The sequence below is a fragment of the Pinus tabuliformis genome, chromosome 7 (assembly GCF_031772625.1).
Source record: "Pinus tabuliformis cultivar Carrire ecotype Pingquan chromosome 7, CPIR1, whole genome shotgun sequence".
NCBI classification, from domain to species: Eukaryota; Viridiplantae; Streptophyta; class Pinopsida; order Pinales; family Pinaceae; genus Pinus; species Pinus tabuliformis.
This window is the reverse complement of record NC_142293.1, coordinates 1,718,013,756-1,718,036,638: the sequence shown is the minus strand read 5'-3', so window position 1 is coordinate 1,718,036,638 and position 22,883 is coordinate 1,718,013,756. Positions and strand designations below refer to the sequence as shown.

Below are 22,883 nucleotides of genomic sequence, written 5' to 3'. Positions count from 1 at the left end.
TCAATTAAAGTTGTTATGTGTTCAATATTTGTAATTTGTGATTTTCGCATTGATTTTTAAGTTAATTATTATTTTTTGAAAAAAGTGATTATTATTATTTTTTTGACATGAAATTCATAAAAAAAACTATTATTTAACCATTTTTAGGTAAAATTTTTGTATAAAAATTGTGATTTTGACATGTCAATTCTAGCAAAAAATTATCAAAACGTGTAGTTTTTTTGTTATATTTATATTAAAAATGGTTATTTTTATGTCCATTGTTAAAAAATATTGTTTTTTAGAAACAATTATTTCATGTGGATTGAAAAATTAATTAAGGATGTATAAGTATGTAGATTATCTAAAATTCAAACTATCGACTTTCTAATTTAAAAATGTAAAACAATAAAACCCACTACAAAAAAAATTAAAATTAAAATTAAAATAGAAAACAAGAAAATATGAAGAAAACGACCACTTCAAAAACTATCAAATTTAGAAAATAATTATTTACATTTCATACACTAGAAAATTTAAAGTCAAAAAATAGGTCTTTTAAAAGAAGGGTGTGATGCAGAATACTCACTTTTTTAAATCAGCATGAAAATCACTACCATTCTAAAACGTAATGTACATGAAAAAATTTAAAGTTCTAAAAGCTATGCTCTAAAAAAAACATGTGTGTTCTGCATCACCCCTTTTCAAAATCAGGTCATTTTTTTGCTATCTCTACGAAACGGGTAACAGTATCAGTTCTCATTTCAAAGTTTACATTGTTCTCCATCGATAGAGAACTGTTGAGAGTAGTTTTTCAGATCTTGAATTAGAGTTGCAAATTCTCCATTCTTCTGTTTGTTGGTATCTTTCCATTGCTCCAAAATGCCTCATATCTGAACTTCTCCAACTGATCTCTTGTTACAAACCAATCAAAACGAAAATAAAAATAAATTAAATTGCATATTAGAAATCAGAAAAATAAACTCTCATAAAATTTCTAAATCAAAGTAAATAAAATCCATGCTAAAATTGCTTCAAATGGATATTGTTAACCTTTCTAACAATGTTAGAGGGAGAAATAGTGACAACAGTTTTCTCAAGCCAATAAAATTTTCCCAAATCAAATTAGGAAAAAACAATTGTTGTTGCAAATTCATCACTTTGTCTTATGCTAAATTTTTTGGTCATTAAAAATATTCTAAATTTAATATTCCCATATCATTCTCCTCGATGTTATCTTTCTAACGAGCTTTTGTGAGCTTCATTTGGCCAAGTAAATCTTGAGATATGCCTCTCCAAATCCAAAGTGTCAAAACTGCTAGAATTTTGAAAAAAAATGGATACCTAGGCCAAAATTAGACATTTTTAAATTAAAAATTCTAATTTTAAATTAAATTGCTAATTATAATTAAATATATATTTAAAATTAAAAAATAGTAATTAATCACAATTATTAGATTAATTAATTATATACCAATAAAATAAAATTAATTAAACATTATGTATTAATAAAATTATTAAATTATTTATAAGCTATATCTAAAAATTAGTTAATAAGAATATTAATAAAATATATTAAAAAAAGAGTAAGTGGCTATTTAAAAAGAGTTATGAGATGGAGGGACACGTGGGACTCTCACTCCATAAAATATAACCACTTCATTATTAAAACCCAATCACATAAAAATTACAACCACTTTTTAAATAATTATCGGCATTTTAGAGGTTTTTTGAAATTGGAATTTGAAAGAGACTTGCGAGAACATATCATTTTAATTATTTACAATTTTAGTTGCCGTGATTTTGTATGAATATTAGCAATTAAAAAAATAGTTAAAATTTAATATAAAATTAATATTTACAATTTAAAATTATTTAATTTACAAAAATCGAAATAATATACATTTTGTACATTTTTAAACCTAGGCAGTAACAATCACTGAACTTCGGAAGAACGTTGTTTGTAAACCATGCATCCAAATGAAATGAAACAAGAACTCGCAAAATTGTCGCACACTTAACCAAAAGAAAATATTAAAAGGCAATTTAGCCAAAATTTACAAAAAGGGTCCCCATGATTATTATAAAGAGAATAAGTTAAAAATGGAGGGGTTGTGATTTCACCACAACAGGTCTACAGTTGTTTCTTGGTATAAAAAGAAGCAAAGATCTGTGGCGCTTAGCTCAACATAAGAAAAATAGATTGTTGCAAGTCAAGCATCATGCGAGGTGATATGGATGAGAAAGATACTTGTTGAACTATTTGGTCAGATGATGGATCCAACTATGATCTACTGTGATAATCGTAGTTGCATCAATCTCTCTAAGAATCCTATTTTCCACGATCGATCTAAGAAAATAGATATCTGGTATCACCATTTACGGCACTGTGTGCAGAGGCAAATAATGTTGCTTCAGTACATTTCGACAGAGGAACAAGATGTTGACATTTTGACAAAGGCCTTGTCAAGAAGGAAGTTAGAGTTCCATAGGTGCACATAGGGGTGGTTGATAATCATTTTATTGCTGAGAGGAAGTATTGAAAAATGCAACAGGAAACTCTCAATTTGATTTTGCCTTGATTAAATTAAGAAAAATAAATTTTGCACATCAACAGACAACTTGGATGCACTTAACTTGTGTGACATGGCTTGTGTCACCTAGTTTACTTATTAAATTCAAGTTGGAGGAGTTAGAGTTCAGTTAAACATGTGTGATTTCTAATTTGTAGCAATCAAATTCAGTTATCTCAAGTTTTTTTCAGTTAAACTAGTTACAACTGTTGAAGGAATTAGTGGAAGGTCAGTTGTGTAGTGGGATTACAGTCAAACTCAGTGATAATCTAGTTAATTGATCAATCAGCCAAAAATAGCTAGTGCATGTAGAGAATTCGAGTTTCCCAGTTGTGGTGGAGATTCCAAGGAAGTGTAACATTAGTTGTAGAATAGTCTTGAGTGCACAGGCGTTGCTTGCAGTTAGATTGTCGACCTAAGGAATTGTACAGTCCATTTTCGAGAAATTCCTAAATAATAAGGGGCTAATTTCTCAAGGAACAACATAAGGAAATGGGAGCTCAGGTAGAGGAAAAAATTGACTAAGTCTGGGTTAAAGCTTCTTCGTGAGTAGAGAGATAGGTTATGCACTTGCAGATTGTGCTCAGTTGAAAAAGAAATTGTAATGCATCTCTATTCATGAGATTAATACAAGAAGGCATTGGCGTTTTTAGCAATTTTCTTTCCCTAGGAAAAATACTATTTGCATGTGTGTGATTTCTTATTGCATGTCTGATATTTTTGTTCAAAATTGTGAATTAATGTCCATAGAGCAGTAGAGTATGTTTGTATCTTGTGATTTTTATTAAAACTTCATAAAAAGTTGCAAATCTACATTGTAATTTCTACAAGTTATGGCTCGATCGAGCCATATCATTTACCATTAATACCATTAATAAAAGTTGGTAAGGGTGTTGGCAAGTTATACTTTTAATGGCTCTATCGATCCTTTGAGTTCGATCAAGCCACTGGTTAACCATATATACCACTCAATTGAGACTTACTTTAATGCTTGATCGAAAAAATTATACTTTTAATCTAAGCACTCGATTGAGTGTTTAAAGCGCTCGATTGAGCTCTTGAAGTCCAAAAAATTACAATTTTAGCACCTCTTCTACAAATTTCTCTCCAACCCCATTTTGTACCCTATTGGACTTACGGAAGAATTTGTCCTTAAGTGGCAAAGTTGATCATGTTGGATTTTTTGAAAGAATCCTCTATCTAATGGCATATGAATTTGACACTTTCAAATTCATATGATATTTTTCATCTAATTTCTTTTAAACATAATGCTTGGAATTTTTTTTGACAGTTTCAAAGAGGCTAAATAAAAAATCAAAAACATGAAATATACACAACGAAATTTTTCAAAAAGATATCACTAGGTTTTTTTACGAGTCCTCTTCAAAACGGTAATCTTGGTTTTTCAATTTACTTAAAGAGTTAAAGAAAATCTTACTTGAACACGTGTCTCCAAAATGCAATTGAAATATTACTTCTCCAACTTCGAAAAATAATAAAAAATATATTTTTGCGTAAGAACACTTTTTAATATTAAAAACTTATTCATTTCCATGTAGATCATGCTCATATATATATAGTTACACATTTTAGACTAACCTATGCTATATGAACACACACATGCCTCTTAAGTTTTTCGAAAATGTGGAATGACATATATTACATTTAATGGAAAATTGAGACATTATATGACACTAAATTTTTTTGTCAAAAATATCATTAGGAGAACAACATAATTCCCCACATATTGTACTTTTACTCCAAATCAAAATTCAAAATTCTTATATGAATTTTGAGGGCTACAATTCGATAAAAGAGGAAAAACGTGAAATTTCATCACCACATTTGGCCGAAAATTGTTACCCGTATTCATGCTTTCACCCTCCTACATTCCATAAAGAGGTTTAGAAGGCATGAGTTTAGAGGCCCACATACTTGGGAGGTGGTGAAAGAGGCCATCAAGAACAATAATGTTCATGGGGAGTTGTTCGACATCCCTCCGGGTCACCCTACTAGACATAAAGGTATGATTCCACTTAGATATTCTAAGAATGTTTATGCAACCTCTTTTGTGTATGATCAATTCATTGGAGCTTGGGGCCGGTTCCCCCACCATGACCAGGTCGCCCTTTATTTTTCTAAGCATATATATATATATATATGTATGTATGTAGAGTTCATGTTGCATATGAGGCTGGATTACACTAATACTAGATCTCATTAATATGGAGTCGTCTTGGGACATACATATGATTGCGAGGGGGGTCGTAGGGACCCTGGGCATGTACCACCAGCTCCAAAACTATTGCCACTACCATTTCAGAGTGTGGTATTTCCGCCAGAGCTAGAGGATCTATCACAACTTAGTGTTGAGACTAGGGATACCATTGCAGATAACATGTGGACGTCATTGGTACGTTTGAGTTTTACATTGCATGGAGGGATTAATAGACTTTCGTTATTGCCTCATGAGCTGCTAGTTCCTTTATATGATGATTCATTTCTCACGATTTTACCTATTGACCAACGTTTTTCATATGCATGTATGTGTTGTGATGCCATTCGTGACACTTGGAGGGTGCATGACCCGCATGACATAGACCAAGTACATATATATACAAAAATCTTGAATCTTATCATCAAATTATGCATAATTATTTTTATTAATTTAGTTTATATTAGATTGCATTTATGTTAATAAGTTCATGATAACATGTAGACACAAGTCTCCAGCTACATGGTTGACCTTACAAGGTCATTCGAGGAGGTAGTTGATCAGCTAGATGATCCTCCATGAGTGCATGTTTCCATGTATTCTCCTTCACCTCCACCTCCACCTCATAACACTCATGTGAAGGAGAGTCATTATGTACAACCACATGGACCAACAATTTAGGTAAACATTTTTATTCCTAAGATTTCAAGATTTTCTTTTTCTAAGTTACATGCCCACTAATTAATTCATAGACTAATTACAATTTTTCCTTGCCACTGTGTACATAGGCCCATATGTAGAGCGTTTTTGATGTCACAGTTATGTGGACACATGATTGGGATGTTGGGTATAGAGGCATTGATGATGTAGGTCCATCGATGCAGGTTCCAACCTCTGAGCCACATACAAGGGAGCACCAAACCCAGATTCATCAGACCCCCGTCCTATCTGACTTGCATTTGGACTCGAGTGAGGTTAGTAGATTCATGTGTAACTAAAAATGTGGCTCAAAAACGTTTATTTCCATATTGTTTATTTTTCACAAATAATGATATAACTAGTTTGAATTTGAATGTGTTATATTGCAGTACTAGATTTTTTTTTTCTGTATAAAGACTATTCTATTATGTATAAAAAAGATAAAAAATATTTACAGAGAGGTTTGAACCTCTGAGGGGGCTGTAGCCTGCCCTCTGTCAAAAAAATTGTTGCAGTTAACACTTAGCCCTCTGTTTACATAGATGAAAAACAAAAGCCCAAAACTCAATAGAGCTAGATAGGATCGACACTTTGTTTCCAGCCGCCCTATTACAAAATGCAGTTCTATGCAACTATTACAAAAAGCTGGAAAGCCAAAATCATAAGCTGGAAGATGAGAAAAAACCATACTGAAAATATCAGAAACCATACCCACTGAGAATTACATCCAAAAAAACCGCAATCCTGAGATGACTTGCTGAGATAGAGGAAGTTATGCCTGAGGTGGCAAGTCTGTATCTTTTTCATTTGCTTTGCTGGGAGAGCTAACCCAATGAACCATCACATTATCTTCTACTTCCATCTTGTTGCAGCCTGGAGGAGTCACAAGATGCAGAACGCTGCCAGAGAATTGCACCGGCGCACAAGCAATGATATCCTCATGAGAAGAGGCTTGCTGATAGCGTGAATCCTCTTGATGACCTTCAGACTACAGCGCCGCGAGATGATTGAGGACATCACCCGCCATGCTTCCTTGAGAGTCACTAGAATTATGAGAAAGAGACCTGTCCTTGGAGGTTTCAACAAAGCCTGTGAGCTCATATTCTTCCTCTGAGAAGATGACTGTAATGATAGCGGAGATAATTGGCTTGTTAAGCCTACTTTTAAATTTGAAGCGGGAAGAGTGAAAAGAACTGTTTAGGGACGGACCGGAGTGGTCTGATGACGGTGAGGCCGGCGAGACAGAGGCTAACGGGGAAATGCGCCGAGGACCAGATCCACCACGACCCCTAACACCTCCACGAGCTCCTGAACTACTACCCCGCCGGGAAATACCACGACGCCGGGCCATTGCAGAAAGGATTGATAAACTGAAAGGGCTAAAGGATTGAGGGAGAAAGAGAGACGACCCGCCACAATCTAAAAGAAACAGGAGTGAACAGACCTCTGAATTGAAGACCCCCAGGGATAACTCCGCACAGAGAGTATAAACAACCACGAGAAATAGCCCAGCACTGACGGACTGAACCCAACACCCTACCCAGACACCTTCAACAAAGACCGAAACGAGACCTCTTACAGAGATGGGCCAGAGGAGAAATGACTGACTATACCAGATACCTACAGGAAGAAGCAAGACCAAATACCTGAAGCTGGCTAGATGCGAGCGCTTATGGAGCCATGGTGGCTTCCAAATGCTCTGCCCTGCGCCGAAGTTCTGAGGACATAACCACCAGAGAATGTCACTGCCTGAATAAACCAGAGAGAATGTCGAGGCCAGAACAACTGAACCGCAAATTGTGCTCACCATCCTGAAATCCTTACCCCGCTTGCCTTGAACCCAATGCATCATAAATGCGAGTAAATGTTCTGCCACAAACCGCCAACCTAACCCGCAGTAATGCCAAATGCCGGCGTCGCTTGCTTGAGCATTAACAGCTCATTAAGGCACCCGCATCCGGGTATATTGCAGTACTAGATTATGGACACTTACTTTACACAAAAAATCTCACAAAGGAGTTCTGGCAGTACTTAGAGTGGATATTCTGTATATTATCAGGCCCATTTCATAGGGAACTTTCACATGTGATACTGACTTTTTTTATTTTCATACATGGACAATTTATGGATGTACATGGACATTATTTCAGTTTATAGATGATTATTATTTCAGTGTATGGATGTTCATGTGATATTTGTAATTTGTATACATTTTCATATGGATAGTTTATTCATACTTTCATTATTTCATTTTATGGATTTGCATTAATCTTGTTTATGGGTGTTCAATCATTTTTTAAGTTTATTAATTTGTTAAGATTATTTCGCTAGTTTAATTTTTTTTAGTTATACTATAACTTTTATTAAAAAATATAACAATTTTGATTTGTAGTTTCATATACTAAGAAAATAAGTGCAATCTTAAGTTATGATGCAAGTCACTTTGAAACTTAAAATGAACCAAGATATATGATGGTTGAATTAAAAAACACAAATAGGATTGAAATAAGTTGTAAATTCAATTTTAAAAGATGTCTGGTAAACAATAGATAAGTTTTATTCCATTTTATTTATTCTGAGGTTATTTGCAAGAGCTTTGCCATAACATGATATTTAAGTCATATGTATTTGAATTTAATATACCCCAAAAAAACTAATGACATGTTTCTATAATTTTATATATAATTAAAAAATAGCTTTCCTAAATTTACTTGTCTATCTCAAGGTTCAATTAAAAAACACAAATGAAATTGAAATAAGTTTTATTCAATTTTAAAAGATGTCTTGTAAATAACAAACAAGTTTTATTCAAATTATTTTTTTGTGAGGCCATCTACAAGAGCTTAGTCATAATATAATATAAGTACAATCTTACTATGATGCAAGTCACTTTGACACCTAAAATGAACTAAAATATATCATGTATCAATTTAACATTGAGCATGGAAAGAATTACAATCATGTTTCATATTGGCTTGTAGAAAGTGTCTTTTAGTGCAATCAACATGTATGTTATTATATAATAAATTCAGAAAATAAAATATTGGAATCATAAAGTCATCCATATTATAATAAAAAATCTATATATGCTTTTTTTGTAATCCATCGATATACCATTGCATGGTCAACTTTTTAAAGTAATACAATCAATTTCTTAAATCTCAAGGTTCAACTAAAAAACACAAGTAGGATTTATTCATTTTTAAAAGATGTCATGTAAACAACAAATAATTTTTATTCAATATTATTTCTTTTGAGATGATCTACAAGAACTTAGTCATAACATGATATAAGTCAATCATATTGGAATTTAATATAGGTCAAAAAAACATATGATAACATTTTTCTAATTTCATATAATGTTATCAAATTTCCTAAATTTAATTAGCTATACAAGTGTTTCAATCAATTCCTTATGAATGAAATAAGTTTTATTCGATTTTATTTTGTTTGAGGTTATCTACAGGAGCATATATATATATATATATATATATATATATATATATATATATATATATATGTTGCACTTTTTACAATCCAATATGAAGCATGGAAAATGAGAATAATAAGAATGTAGTTAATTACAAATAGTTTATAGTTTCAAGAAGAAAACATTTCAATTAAGTGAACATTTTATTTGAGATGAAAATTCAAGTATTTTATTTATGGTTGAATTACTATAACATAGAAATCAATGCACGTCATCAATATTTTTTTTGTGCTTACACTGAAATCAATGCACAATGTCAATTTAATTACCTTGAAATTAATGTACACCATACATTTAGTTACATCAAATTAGAAATCAACATCTTCATTGAAATCAATGCATTTAATGCAAGCAATCAAATAGAATGAGAAATCAACATGTACTTTGAAATCAATGCATCTAATTCAAACACCCAAATAGGATTAGAAATCAACATCTACATTGAAATCAATGCATCAATTGCAAGCAATCAAATAGGATTATAAATCAGTATCTAAACTGAAATCAATTCATTTAATGCTATCAATGAAACAGGATAAGGAATCAACATCTACACTAAAATCAATGCATCTAATACAAGAAATCAAACAAGATTAGAAATTAACATCTGACTTAATAAAATCAATGCATCTAATGCAAGAAATCAAATAGAATTAGAAATTGACTATTGGCATTATATGTATGTGTTATGATGTACGTGTTGTACTTGATGGCAACCCACTTATAGCAGAACAACTCACTTGTATATGGTAACTAGATGAACTACAGAAGAGATATCAGATGTGACAGAATGCATGACAGTAGTGTTTACGGATGTGATGAAATGCAGGACAGCTTCAAAGAATCAATTCAGAAAGCAACTCATTCAGATGACAAATCATAGTACTATAGGTTAACAGAATAGAGTTACAAATCAGACTCACAGAATGAAAAAAGAGAGGTATATGCATGTTCACCATTGACCGAGCCGTGTATACACGCGGGTTAACAGAAAAAAAGGGAGAGTATAACGTACACACGCACTTTCACAGAAAGGAAAGCACATATACCTTGGAAAACTAAGTTTTGGTCTAAAGTATTTCGTCCATGGTATTTTGATCCATGGTATTGGTCCATGGTATTTGATCCAAGGTATTGACCCTAGGTATTTGATCCAAGGTATTGGTCCTAAGTGGTTTCGATCCATGGTATTGAGAAAGACCTAAAACTATAAAAGGAGGAGAAGATCATTAGGCCAAGTCACTCAAGTATTGAATATTTGATGAAGAGTGAGATCTAGTATGCAAGTTATTGGGTTATGGTGCATTGCTAGATCTGAACCAAGGATGAACCTTAGCGCTTGATGAAGGATAAGATCTAATGATGTATCAGGATCTTAAGGCTTGAAGTAACTTATCTTTATGTGGTTTAATGTTTTATCTGAATAACTGGCGCATGTTGTAAGTCTGTAAATATGATAATCTGGGTATGAATGAAGTCTGGAATTGTTGTAATATTTAAATCATCATTTACAGATATGTACGTAGGTTCACGTTAGAAAAGGCACGTATACACACTAGTTTTGCATATCAAAACATCGCATACATCATTTGCAGATCTGTATGCAGGTTCACCTTGAGGAAAGCAAATATGCACGTAGGTTCGACACATGGAAGTAGCGTATACCTTATAAAATATGTTTTAGTTGCTTCTGTTTGCTGTTGTAGTGTTCTAGGTTCTGGCTTGGGTTCTAGTTACTGTATTCTGGTGATAGCATTCTGAATGATCAGATTGATGGGGTGATTGATTGATTCGGTTGTGGTTGGTTCAGAAGGAAATTGGTTGATGCGGATATATTTGATGATTGAATGATGTTGTTGATGGATCCCGTCTAAAAATTTATGAAACGAGGTCCCTGGAAGAAAAGATAAGGTTGTAGCCTTCTGTAGGCCGACACCTACGTACTAGTAAATATATTAGCTAGTACAAGAGCTAGGGGGTTGTAGCTCCCTTCTAGTAGAAGCTGGAGAATGAGAGAAGGTTGTAGCTTTTTGCAGGTAGAAGCTTGCATACTGGTATAAGACTGCACCAATACAAAAATTGTAAACAGAATATTCTTATTATTAAAAGAAGACAGAGACGATTGCAGCAGGTTGTTTTCACCCACATTGGGTTTCCACCTTATATCTTGGTGTTCATGTGTGTTTCTTATGTGTGATGATCTGTTCTATTTTTACTACAACTGGTTACTATTTATATGTTTAAATTCTGATGCACTGATTAAAGATCCACATATGATGAATTAACTAAATCATAAGTTTGTTGGATATATGATAGTTGTGTTAAACACAGTTGTGTGTACACACGAGTTTCCCTAACTGAAGTAGTGTATATGAATCTGATTTTGGAAATGAAAAATTGTTGATTTTCTTATACTGATTCACCCCCCCTCTCAGTATTATTTCCAACAATTGGTATCAGAGCAGGTCCTTATGAAGAAGCTTGATTGCTTGAAGGAAGATCCATCATCATGAGTAATCAAGAAAGCGGAGAATCCATTAGGCTGTCAATCTTTGATAGGAGCAACTTTGTTTATTGGAAGGTAAGAACCACAACCTATCTTCAATCTCTTGGAACAGATGTCTGGGAAATCGTGGAAGGAGGATATACATTTCCATCAGCAACTCCTACAGATACAGTAGGTAAAAAGCAATATGAAACCAATGCCAAGGCTGTCAATACATTATTGGGAAGTCTATCACAATCAGAGTTTGTTAAAGTTATGCAGCTCAAATCAGCCAAAGAAATATGGGACAAAATCGTTCTGAGCTACGAAGGAGAGTCTCAGGTAAAACATGCTAAACTGCAAACTCACAGAATTCAATATGAAACTCTCAAGATGCACAATGATGAAAGTGTAGCTAGTTACTTCTTACGTATAGATGAGATTGTTAATTTCATGAATAATTTGGGTGAAGAGATAAAATAAGTTACATTAGTTGAAAAAGTTTTAAGATCCTTATCTGCTAAATTTGAATCAAAAGTATCTGCCATATAAGAAAAGCAGGATCTACAAACTATTACTATGGCATAGCTTCACAGAATCTTAACTGCCTTTGAGATGAGAAAATGAGGTCCATCATATATGAGAGAAGCCACATTTAAAGCTTTAGCAAAAGAAAAAGAAGTACTCAATGAATAAGGACATATTTCAAAAGAAGAAGAGGAAGCAAACTTTGTCAAGAATCTTCAATGGGGTTTCGGAAGATTCAGAGGTAAGCTACCTTTTAAATGTTTTTCCTGTGGTAGAGTTGGTCACTATGCTGCCAAATGTCCTCATAAATATAAATATGATAAAGGGAAGGAATCTGCAAAATGGAATAGAAAACAAAGTTTAAGTAAAAAGAGCTACTATACTCATGAAGATAGTGATGGTTTATCAAATAGTAATGAAGATGAAAATAGTAATGACTATAGACTTCTGATGTCTTATGAAGATAATGATTTTTTGGATGCTTTAGATGAAGATGGCCTTTATGAAGAAATCTCTAAACTCAAAATCTGTTGAGAAGAAAAGAATATGATTATAGATACCTTGACATACCAACTTGCTGAAAGATAAAAACACAATGAAAAGCTAGAATGTGAAATTGTGGGTCTAAGAAAGGATCTTGAGAAAACAAAAGCTCTCAATCTTAGATTTGCTAAAGGATCAGAAACCTTAAATGAAACTATCAAAGTGCAATTCTCTCCTCTGATAAAGACAGGTCTGGGATATACTGAAGAAACATCTCAATCACAGAATCCATCAACCTCCACTAAAATCTATCTTGATGCAGCAAAGATCAGTGAATAGTTCGACAATCGTCAGGAAAGGCATAAAGCAGATCACCGGGTGAATCACGCTCAATTTACTTCAAGGATGAACAAAAGCCACAATCAACCTTAGTTAAATTGTACTCAATTTGCTTCAAAGAATATTAATAGAAACTACAATCAATAGGTTAGTAGGAGGAACTTCAACTACAATCAACAGGTTAGTAGATTCGATAATCACAAAAACTTCTTTAATGGTCAATGTTTCTCATGTCATAAGTTTGGACACAAAGCTGCTCAATGTGTTGATTACAAAACTATCATGACTAGAGAAGCACGGACTCAAAGGAATGTGACATCGATAAAAAAAAGTTCCTATAATAACTTTTCTCTTCTTGAAAATTAAATAGAATGCTCAATCTGTAACAACTTTGGCCATGAAGAATCTGAATGCATGAGTAACTTTCGGCAAATAGCTCAAAAGGAGTAAACTCCATTAAATCCCAAAATATGGAGAAAGAAAGAACCGCAAAAAGAAAGATGTGGTATAGCCTTGTATGCAGAAGGACAAGAAAATCAGTGGTACATCGACAGTGGATGCTCAAAACACATGATAGGTGACAGAGAAAAACTGCAATCATATAATGCCTTAGAAAAGGAAAAGAGTGTCTTATTTGGAAACAACACTCCTCCTGTCATAAAAGGTAAAGGTTCTATTTTCTTGAAAGAAAAAGTTAACGCTGGGAATGTTATGTATGTTGATGTCTTAAAGCATAATTTGTTGAGTGTGAGTCAAATGTGTGATTAAGGAAATGAAGTAGTGTTTCGATCAAATGGATGTGTTATTCGTGAGCTTGATACAGGAGAAACCATTATTAAAGGGACAAGAACTCCAAATAACCTATACATACTCAAGGGAGGACAACAACGGTGCTATTTAAGCAAAAATGCTGAAAACTGGTTATGGCACAGAAGATTGGGACATCTAAGCTTTTCTCAAATAAGAAAAGCGTGCAGATTCCAGGCTGTTTGTGATCTTCCAAATATCAACATTCCTGAAAATACTATATGCAAATCATGTCAATTTAGTAAGCAAACCAGATCTCAATTCATTGAAAAGGAAGGGTTAGCTAGTAAGCCTCTTGAACTTGTTCATACTGATTTATGTGGTCCATCAAGGAAAAAGTCACCTTGAGGAGAAGAATACTTTATATTGCCTATTGATGATTTTTCCAGAATGTGTTGGATAGGTCTTCTAAAGCATAAAAATGAAGCATTTGAAAAGTTCAAAGCCTTCAAAGCTTTGGTTGAAAATGAATCAAATCGAAAAATCAAATGCCTCAGATCTGATCGAGGAGGGGAATTTACCTTGGATGAATTATTTGACTTTTGTGAAAAACATGGAATAAAAAGATAGTTCTCCACCACAAGGACTCCTCAACAAAATGGAGTGGTAGAAAGGATGAACAGAACTATTCAACAAATGGCTTGTGCTATGGAATCTGGAACTTCTGCAACCTTCTAGGGTGAAGCTACATTCGCCACCGTCACTATTCTCAACCAAGAAAATGTTCAGGTAAACAACACTCAAACTCCACATGAACTTTGGTATGGTAAGAATCCTACTGTAAAATACTTCAAAGTTTTTGGAAGCAAATGTTACATCAAAAGGACTGATGAAAAACTTGGTAAGTTTGAACCCAGAGCAGATGAAGGTATTCTTCTTGGCTACTCTTCCCAAAGTAAAGGATATAAATGTTACAATAAAATACTTGGGAAAATTATTGAAAGTATTGATGTTGTGGTTGATGAAGCATGCAAAAATCCAAAACAGATAAAAACCAAAGATTATGATAATGAAGAAGATGAGGATCATTTTCCCACATCAAATCACACTGATTCTGAAGAAGAAACCAATGAAGCACCAGAAGAAGAGATAACGATAGAAGAAAAGACTCTGTCTAGGTATGTTCAGAAAAATCATCCAAAAGCTCAAATTTTAGGAGAAAAAGGAGCAGGTGTGCAGACTAGAAGAACCATTGCCGAAGCTTCAAGCTATTTAGCATTACTATCTTCCACTGAACCTCAAAATGTAAATGAAGCATGTAGAGATGAATGTTGGGTCAAGGCCATGAATGAAGAGCTTGAGAAAATTGAAAATAATAAAACTTGGGTATTAGTTCCTAGACCTCATGACAACAATATCATAGGAACTAAATGGATATTCAAAAACAACCTGAACGAAAATGGACAAGTTATTAGAAACAAGACCAGACTTGTTTGTAAAGGATATGCTCAACAAGAAGATATAGATTTTGAAGAAACTTTTGCACTTGTTGCTAGACTTGAAGCCATCAGAATGTTTCTTGCTCTTTCTAGTTTTCAGAAATTCAAAGTATACCAAACGGATGTAAAATCTGCCTTTCTTAATGGAGACTTAGAAGAAGAAGTCTATATTGAACAACCAGAAGGATTCATTCTTGGAAATGATGCAAAACTTGTATGAAAACTCAGGAAAGCTCTCTATGGTCTAAAACAGGCTCTAAGGGCATGGTATTATCGTCTTGACAAATATCCCCACCAACATGTTTTTTCAAGGAGGTCAGCAGATAACAATATATATGCAAAGATGGACACTGATAAATTGCTAATAATTTTTATGTATGTTGATGATATCATTTTTGGTAGCAATGAAGAATCCATGAGTCAGAATTTTGCTTCAGTAATGCAGCAAGAATTTGAAATGTCCTTGCTTGGTGAGCTTACCTACTTTCTTGGTCTACAAGTTCAGCAAAATAAAGATGGTATTTTTCTCTCACAAACCAAATATCTCAAACAGATCCTGAAAAAGTACGGCATGGAAGATTCTAAACCAGTATGTACTCCAATGGTAACAGGATGTAGTCTCAACTCAAATGATGAATCAGCAGCGGTACATCAACCAACTTACAGATCCATGATTGGCAGTCTACTTTATCTAACAGGTACCCAACCGGACATCATGCATGCAGTAGGAATATTTGGAAGATTCCAAGCAAATCCAAAGGAATCTCACCTTCAGGCAATCAAAAGGATCTTCAAATATCTTCAAGGAACACAGAAATTTGGTTTATGGTATCCTAGAGATACAAATCTTACACTTCATGCATATAGAGATGTAGATTGGGCAGGAAGTGTTGATGACAGAAAAATCACTAGTGGTGGTGCATTCTATATGGGTTCTAGGTTGGTGTCTTGGTTTAGCAAGAAACAAAGTTCAATTGCATTATCTACAGCTGAAGCAGAATACGTGGCTGCTACATCTTGCTACACACAATTACTTTGGATGATGCAAACCTTGCATGATATTAAGATCACATGTACTCCACCCATCTCCATTCTATGTGATAATACAAGTGCCATCGATATTTCAAAGAATCTAGTTATGCACTCCAAGACCAAGCACATACCCATCAAATATCATTTCGTACGTAAACAAGTGCTTGAAAAAAAAGTCAAATTGGAGTATGTTCCCTCCAAAGAACAGGTTGCTGATATATTCATTACACCACTACCCAAAGAGACATTTGAATATATCAGACAAAAGTTGGGAGTAGTTGCTGCATCATCTTGCTGTTAAAATCCATTTTTTTAAAAGAAAGGTTGGTATACGCAAGTTTCATGAGGCGGAGTCGCATACATACACTGGTTTCTGTGGATACAGTTGCATATATGTTGGTCTGAAGAAATGCAGTAGGCCAGACTCAGGAGAAAGGGATCTGATATGGTTCAGTAAATTATCTGCTCTGCTTGATGATGTTTTCACTTTGCTAATAACATGTGGAAACACATTGGTTCTCATAAATTTGTTGATAACTTGATGTATATCTGATTGATGATGATGCTTTGATATCTCTTACTGACATATGAAATGATCAGATCTGATAGTAAACAGGTGGAATAGGTTTAAGGGGAGAACATGGTTGATGATAGTTTGGGAACTAATGATGGACATATACAGGTTGTTGGTCTGGATGCTGATTGACAGATGCTGCTAATGGGGCAGATCATATGATAGTTGTTGATGACCATCATGGCATTCTTTTAGATAGTTGGTCTCTGTTATATAAGTAATGTACATCTTTTAATGTAAAGGTCATGAAAAGACCAAATTTGTAACCCCACTATGCATGGGATGGATGATGTAATGTTTGTGTTTTGCCATGTATAAACAATTGTATATCCCCACTTGGTTGAGTGGATGAGTCAAATTTGGTATATCCCCACTTGGTTGGGAGATGGATGTATGTATGAGTCTTTGGTGATAGGAAGGTCATTTGTGATGTATGTATAGAGTCATGTTCTTCTTTTAGAACATATTTTTGCAGACTTTGCTTATGCTCAAGGGGAGCATGGACTCGATCATGAGAGCTCAATCAGCACACTTCAGCATATCAGAGATTTCAGCATGCACTCAAGGGGAGCATGACCCTTTGCCCTTGATGTCAAAGGGGGAGAGTGACTTAGTGTGGTTGTTGTTGCCATCAAGTCCAAAGGGGGAGATTGTTGGCATTATGATGTATGTGTTGTACTTGATGGCAACCCACTTATAGCAGAACAACTCACTTTTATATGGCAACTAGATGAAATACAAAAGAGATATCAGATGTGACAAAATGCATGACAGTAGTGTTTACAGATGTGATGAAATGCAGGGCAGCTTCAAGGAATTAGTTCAGAAAGCAACTCATTTAGATGGTAGATCATAGTACTATAGGTTAACAACACAAAGTTATAGATCAGACTCACAGAATGAAGAACGAGAGGTATACACAGGTTCACCATTGACCAAGCCACGTATACACGCAGGTTAACAGAATAAAACGAGCGTATAACGTACACACACACTTTCACAGAAAGGAAAGCGCGTATACCTTGGAAAACTAAGTTTTGGTCTGAAGTATTTGGTCCATGGTATTTTGATCCATGGTATTGGTCCATGGTATTTGATCCAAGGTATTGGTCCTAAGTGGTTTTGATCCATGGTATTGAGAAAGGCCTAAAACTATAAAAAGAGGAGAAGATCATTAGGCCAAGTCACTCAAGCATTGAATATTTGATGAAGAGTGAGATCTAGTATGCAAGTTATTGGGTTATGGTGCATTGTTGGATCTGAACCAAGGATGAACCTTAGCGCTTGATGAAGGATAAGATCTAATGATGTATCAAGATCTTAAGGCTTGAAGTAAATTATCATTATGTGGTTTGATGTTTTATCTGAATAACTTGTGCATGTTGTAATTCTGTAAATATGATGATCTGGGTATGACTGAAGTATGGAATTGTTGTAGTATTGAAATCATCATTTACAAAACTGTACGCAGGTTCACTTTAGAAAAGGCGCGTATACACGGTGGTTCTGCATATCAAAATAACGTATACATCATTTGCAGACCTGTACGCAGGTTCGCCTTGAGGAAAGCACGCATGCACATAGGTTCGACACATGGAAGTAGCATATACCTTATAAAATATGTTTTAGTTTCTTCTGTTTGTTGTTGCAGTGTTTTGGGTTCTGGCTTGGGTTCTGGTTACTGTATTCTGGTGACAACATTCTGAATGATCAGAATGATGGAGTGATTGATTTATTCGGTTGTGGTTGGTTCATAAGGAAATTGGTTGATGTAGATATATTTGATGATTGAATGATGTTGTTGATGGATCCAGTTTGAAAATTTATGAAATGTGGTCCTTAGAAGAAAAGAGAAGGTTGTAGCCTTCTGTAGGCCGGAAACTATGTACTAGTAATATATCAACTAGTATAAGAGCTAGGGGGTGGTAGCTCCCTTCTAGTAGAAGTTGGAGAATGAGGTAAGGTTGTAGCCTTTTGCAGGTAGAAGCCTGCGTACTGGTATAAGACTACACCAGTACAAAAATTGTAAACAGAATATTCTTATTATTAAAAGAAGATAGAGACGATTGCAGCAGGTGGTTTTCACCCACATTGGGTTTCCACCTTATATCTTGGTGTTCATGTGTGTTTCTTATGCGTGATGATTTGTTCTATTTTTACTGCACCTGGTAACTGTTTATATGGTTAAATTCTGATGCACTGATTAAAGATCCACATATGATGAATTAACTGAATGATAAGTTTGCTGGATATATGCTAGTTGCATTAAACACAATTGAGTGTACACATGAGTTTCCCTAACTGAAGTAGCGTATATGAATCTGATTATGGAAATGAAAAATTGTTGATTTGCTAATACTGATTCACCCCCCCTCTTAGTATTATTCCAACATCGACATCTACATAAGAATCAATGCATCTAATGCAAGAAATCGAATAGGATTAGAATAAACATCTACACTGAAACCATTGCATCTAGCACAAATAATTTTCTTCCCTTTCTCTCCCCCTTGGTCTGATTTAGAATATTAGTTTGCAGTGCTAATATCTTCCTCATATTATAAACAAAATTATTTCATTATGCTTAAGGATTCATCAATTTTTACAAGTAAAATGAAGACTTTTTATGTTAATTTTATGAGCAATTTAACATAAAATAGAAACTGAAAAACATCATAAACATGTACAGAACATCATCAAAAACACATTACAATAAGAACATGATAAAGGAGTTCACCCCTCCTGGGCTACGTCTCCTTGGTCTAGCTTCCAATGGCTTGGGCCTCTCTATTATGCTCAAAAGTGTAAAAATCTATGTTTACAATGCTCAAATGCTTATGAAACCTACTTCAATCAGTCCATGATATCCAAAAATGGCTATCTAGCATCTTTTTGCATCCCATTTTGTGGAAAACTGAAGAAGTTATGACTTCCCCTAGTTCTCCCACTATTCATTCCACAAATTGATCCAAATCTGACAGGAAGCCACAATTTCGCTCCAAAAATCTGCTAACTGAGCAAGAATTTTTCCACACGGCAAGCCATAATCCATCGGCACAGATTATCCATCACAAATCGCAATCGGCAAGGACCAGCAGGCTTAAGGTTTGTGTATCTGGTGGGTGATTTTGCGATTGCGATGTGGCGGACCGACGACACTATAAACTGGAATTGATAAACCTCTCGCATCCAGGAACTTATCGCAAATCGAAATTTGGTGGTGAATCGACGAGTGATCATAATGCGAGACTTTGCATCGTTGCGATTTGTGATTGCAATATCGCATCGCAGCCCAAACCCACCAGGGTTGATTTTCTGTAATGCCTTCCCTTCATTGGTGTGCGATTGTGATCTATCGCATCAAGCCTCCAGCTGATTCTTGAAGCCTTCCCACCTACCTTATCGCATCGCAATCCTTCCCTACTCAGGGGCTAATTTTTAACGCCGACCTACCTTATTGTGATTTGTGACATGCAAGAGCCAACGGAAGCTTTCCACTTGGTGCATCCTCATTCTCTAAGGACCATGCACATCATCCAATCCTGCCATGTGAATAAGTTAAATCTGAACTTTGACTTGCTCTAACTTCTACATAAGAGCTCAAATTTTAGTGTCGTTCACACTGTTGAAATCAGAATGATGAGCTCTTCGATCTAAAGCCAAGTTTAATAAGATTTTGACACTCTGATTTTTTAGCCTAATTTTGAGCACCTAATCACTCCTCCCCATTGAAAGCCTTTTGCACCCCAAAATGATCACTTGCAATTGTTTAGCAGGTTAGGGTATAGTTCCCTTACCTTTCCAACCTCTATCCATTTGGATTTTGAATGAATTGTACCTTTGAGCCCCACTCAGAGATAATTAATACTTCCCCTTTTTGATGTCCTTGTTCTTCTGTCAAGTATAGTGTCTTATTGAAGCACATCAAAGAATTATGGAGAAAAGTCTTCAATAGATGGAATTTGAACATTCTCTCCTTGATCTTCAATCAAAGGAGACTCATACAACCTTAAATTATCAACATTAATAACAACATAAATTTTCATATATGAAGGAAAATCCAATCTGAAGGCATTGTTACCAATCTTTTCCAAAATTCTGAATAGACCATATCTAATTGGTTTTAGCTTTTTACCTTCTCCTTGGAGCCTCTCTTTGTTAATGTGAAGCCAAACTTCATCACCAACTTGGAACTTGTGATCTTCAAGATTCTTGTTGTGCCTTGCTTTGTACTTGCCTTGCCTTTTCTCAAGCTGTTCTTGAACCTTTTGGTGTACTAATTGTATTTGTTCGGTGAAATTTATTGCTTTGTATATGTCGCTATGACCTTCATTAGCAACATCTTTTCCAAAAATAAAATCCAAAGGATATTTAGGTAAGTATCCCATGCATGCCTCAAATGGCGAAGTTTGATTGGAAGAGTTCTTGGCTCGGTTGCAAGCATGCTGAATATAATGCAACTGTTCATCCCACAACTTTGGATGCTTGCTGCAATACCCACGTAGAAGATGTATCACAATTATGTTCACTACCTTTGTTTGACCATATGTTTGTGGATGAAAGGATGTACTCTTTTTCAATTTGGTGTCCATGAATCCCCATAATTTTGACCAAAAATTACCCACAAAGCGAGCATCTTTATCACTAACAATGGATGTGGGCAATCCAAAATGCACCCAAACATTCTGAAAGAATAACTGAGCAGCTTGTTCAGTTGTAACTTGTTTTTTACATGGCACCAAAATACACATTTTTCTAAACATATCCACAACTACATACAAATAATCATGATCTCTCTTTGACAATGGAAGACCTCCTACAAAATCCATAGAAACACTCTCCCATAGTCGTTAGGGAACCGAAAGTGGTGTGTACAATCCTATCTTCCTATTACTAGGCTTACTGATTGCACATAATGAACATCCTTTAATAAAAAGAGACACATTTTCAAGCATACGAGGCCAATAACAATACCTCTATAGATGTGCCACCATCTTACTTACACTGAAATGGCCACCAATAAGAGAAGTATGTGCCTCGCTTATGATGTTAACTCTTTCTCCCTGCGGAATACAAAGCTTGCCAAGATGGCACAACAAATTATCATGCAAATGATAATCCAATTCCTCTACTTGGTTACCTTGACTCAAGTTTGCATAAACATTTGAAAGTCATTATTTAATGCATATTTCTCATTATAAATTTCATGTAAAACAAAATTATGCTTGAGTAAAGTAGTTGCACTAATAATCGGCCTAGAAAGCATATCAATAAATTTATTGTAGATACCTTTCTTATCCCTAATTACCAAGTGGAATTGTTGATGGAAACCCATCCATCGGAAGTGCCTTGATTTCTACAACTTTGATTGAGATTTCAAGTATTGTAATGGCTGAGGATCAGTGTGAATGACTGTTTCCTTACCCATCAAGTAGTGTTTCCCATTTTTCACACTTTTCACCAATGCATACAATTCCTTGTCATATGTAGGATAATTAATCACTACACCATTAAAATTTTTTGAATGAAAACAGATAGTCTTACCATGCTACATGAGGACTGCACCCATAGTGTAGTCACTAGCATATGTCTAAATCTCAAATTACTGTCTCAATTCTGGAAGCGCGTGTACAGGAGCTGTACTGATCTTTTCCTTCAGCACATCAAAGGCCTTTGGTTGTTTTCCTCCCCATTGAAAAACCTTTTTCACGTTGGTCAACGCATGCAAAGGAGCTGCTATAAGAGAAAAGTTAGCAATGAATTTCCTCCAATATTGGGTTTCTCGCAGAAAACTTCTTACCTCTGTAACTGTCTTGGGCATTGGCCAATTCACAATGACATCAACCTTGGAGGGATCTATTTTCACCTCACCTCCTCCAATAATATTACCCAAGTAAACTAAAGAAGTCTTTCCAAACTCGCATTTTGACATCTTCAGATACAACAGTTCTTTTTTCAAGACACCAAGTACTTTTCTTACATGCATGACATGTTCAATACGGGATTTACTAAAAATTAAGATGTAATCTAAGTAGAATATGACAAATTCATCAAGAAATGGCCTCAACACATCATTCATCACATGCATGAATTTAGTAGGAGTATTACATAAACCAAACAACATAACTAGCCATTCAAACAAACCCTATTTTGTTTTGAATGTTGTCTTCCAAATCTCTCCTTCAGCTATTATAATTTGACGGTAGACAGTTCTTAATTTTGAATTGGTAAAATACTTTG

General features: G+C 34.7%; 1 protein-coding gene across 1 annotated transcript in view; it reads right to left on the bottom strand.

Annotated features, from left to right (window-relative positions):
• Positions 1-660: 660 nt before the first annotated feature.
• Positions 661-22,883, bottom strand: part of LOC149255199 (protein SENSITIVE TO PROTON RHIZOTOXICITY 2-like) — a 140,298-nt gene continuing 118,075 nt past the window's right edge. The window contains exon 3 of the mRNA XM_089457182.1: positions 661-886. The gene's annotated coding sequence lies outside the window, so the exon portion shown is untranslated. The remainder of the gene's footprint in view (positions 887-22,883) is intronic.